The 3,046-nt window shown below is 35.7% G+C and overlaps 1 pseudogene; it reads right to left on the bottom strand.

Annotated features, from left to right (window-relative positions):
• Nucleotides 1-954: 954 nt before the first annotated feature.
• Nucleotides 955-1,881, bottom strand: LOC109696438 (olfactory receptor 5V1-like; annotated as a pseudogene).
• Nucleotides 1,882-3,046: the final 1,165 nt, after the last annotated feature.

Raw genomic sequence — 3,046 nt, 5'->3', positions numbered from 1 at the left:
GTGTTTCTGTAACTATGTTTGATTATACAGCTAGTGATCGATGGTAAAACATCAAAAGTTAGGAATGTAGGAACACTGTTGTTTTTGTTTTTCATTTGTCTTTTTGCTTCAGAAGAAATTCAATAGTTGGTTCATTTCTTTTTTGTTGTTGTTACTGCTCTTTAATTTTAGCCAGACAAGTGTGAGTGCATTATCATTGGAAGTTTAGAGTATTTTCAGTACTGACTAATATTTTTACGTGCCAAATGAATGAATCCTCATTTACTTAAAATTAGTAAACTATGCAGTTATAAGAATAAAAACTTATAACTTTTTGTCAAGTGTGTGACTCTGATCCTGAAAGACTGTTTAAGACAGGTTTCCTAAATCAGAAAGTAGAAAGAATTACTATTATTGAACTTCTGCAGTGATTACAGCAGTGGGCATTAGAATTTAAATACCTCTTTGAATTCATCCTCTGTGGAATTTGATTCTCAGTCTAATTATATATAAGATAAAGATAATGGATAACACCAGCAATAACTGAAATTGATTTAGATTTTTGAAATGTTAAATATGTAGTGTATATGGTATTTTCAGGAAATTGAGGTCAAGAAAAAGTTGAAATTTCAAACCAGGGGCCATTATATGAAGATTATGATAAAGATTTGATAGTATTATATTCACTAATGTTCAGAAAAAAACATGAAATCTAAAAGATACACTGGGAGAACAAGAATTCTTTAAAACAAGATGTTTTTGAGACTTCTGAAGAAGTAGAAAAAATTGTGTGCTTCTCTTACAGGAGTGTAGCAAATGGCTGATATGAAAGATTAATGAGAAGGGGAGCAGCACTGTAGGGACAATAGTTTAAAGTGTCAGAGGAAGGAAAGGAAGAAGAGGAACAAAGTGATTTTTGGCTCCAGCAAGAGTCACTGAACTTCCAAAGAGCCCCCAAATTGTATTTTCTATGACTTAGTGCTTCTGTTCAAAATAAAGTTTCTGCAGAGCAACTTTCATATCTTTGTTCCTCAAACAGTATATTACAGGATTCAAAGCAGGTGTTAGAATGGAGTAGAAAATAGATGCTAGGCGACCTTGAGCTGGGGAGTATTGAGAGGCAGGCCTCAAGTACGTGAAGCTTCCCGTTTCATAAAACAAAATAACTGTGGTCAGATGAGAGGAGCAGGTAGAGAATGCTTTCCACCTACCATCCACAGAGGGGATCTGAACAATTGTAGAGATGATAAAGACATAGGTCAGGACTGTGAGGGCAAAGGAGCTCATGACAATGCAGCTGCTGACAGCAAAGCCAGTCTGCTTATTGTAGTGGTAATCAGTGCAAGAAAGTCTCATGACAGGAGGGATGTCACAGAAGAAATGCTTAATAACACTGGGTCCACAGAAAGGAAGGGAGAAGGTGTTGAGGGTGTGGAAGGCTGAGTAGATGGCCCCACTTACCCAGGCCATGAAGACTAGTTCAGAGCAGAGTTTCTGGCTCCTTGTGCTCCCATAGATTAGGGGCTTGAGGATTACCAAGCATCAGCCATAAGGCATGGCTGTGAGCAGAAAGCACTCAGTGGATGAAAGTGTAATAAATATGTAAAGCTGAGCTATACACTCAAGATAGGAGATGACACTAGAGCCCTTGAAGGAGGTAATCACAGTTTTGGCGATGGTAAGTGAAGTGTAGCACATATCTAGAAAAGATAAATTCTTCAGGAAGAAGTACATGGGGGAGTGGAGCCGGCTTTCTCTAATCACAGCTGCAATAACGGAGATGTTCCCCAGGAGGTAAAATGTATAAGCAAACAAGAAAAATAAAATGATGATAAATCTCAATTCTGAGGCATCTGAAAAACCCCTGAGGATGAACTGAATCACTCTGGTCTGATTGAACATTTCTCCTCTTTGAAGCATTTTCAGATGCAGTGGCCACACACAGCTAAGTGAAGAAACAGAAACAGCAGACAAAATTGAAATGTCCACTTTGTCCACAGAGTTATACCTCCATCAACAAAAAAAAAAATCAATCTTATGAAACACTTTATTTACATGATCACATTTCAGTGAATAATGTGAGTTTTTTGATGAATTAATTTACAGCATTTGTCCCAAGTCAACTAGTCTAAACACATTTCTACACGTGTATAACAGTTCTTTAGATGAGAAAGTTCTGTATCAGAGAGAGGAAACTAGGGTGGATGTTGGGGGGTAGGAGATACCTGCCAAAATTTTCTTCTTTTTAAATCTTGGAGGCCTTCACACGAGAAGCAGTCATATGTGTTTACTCTTCTATGTATTGAAGCAGTTCAACCCATGTAGACATTTCAACATTAATTCAGTTGATTGTGTTTTAAAAAGAATAGATGTTTTTGTTTTGTTTTTAACAAGCTTCTTCCTAATTTCACATAGCTTACATGAATCTGCTATTATTTCTACTGCTGGTTACATCCTCTCCCATTACCCTTCACTGATGTTAATTTCCTTGTCCTTACCTAATCTATTTATTTTCTTCAAGGGTCTTTTTTTAAACTAAGTTAAAAATAACTCCACTAACACCCATGGGAAATTTTGCTTTGAAGAAAATTAAATTAATTAAATTAAATGAAGACATTCAATGTGAAACATTTGAGTCCTATGTTTATATACCAAATTGATTTTATATATTTTCCTTACATATTTTTCCTCTGCAGGCTTATATTTTTATGAATAGTGCTTTATTCTTTCTTTATCTGTAGAGATTATCAGGACCCAAGGATGGCTATGTACTTTAGACAATGAATGAGCAACAGCTAAAGCAAACCTCTGTGGAAATATTTCCTTGAACATCAAACATTATGTATTTAGACATGATTCTGAGAGAGAGATACAACTGTTGGAATGCTCAAGCTCCTGCATATGCACAAACAAAAATATTTCAAACACTCATTAATATTATGTTATGTATTGGCCGTTAATGTTTGTTAAGATATTATTATACCCACAGAAATTTATTTGCTGCTCTGAGCTCATCTTCCCCACATTATCCATAACTCCAAAGATAACATTTCCTATATATAGCAGA

This window comes from Castor canadensis, chromosome 15 (assembly GCF_047511655.1).
Source record: "Castor canadensis chromosome 15, mCasCan1.hap1v2, whole genome shotgun sequence".
NCBI lineage: Eukaryota > Metazoa > Chordata > Mammalia > Rodentia > Castoridae > Castor > Castor canadensis.
The sequence above is the reverse complement of the archived record's forward strand: the minus strand, read 5'-3'. Positions and strand labels throughout refer to the sequence as shown.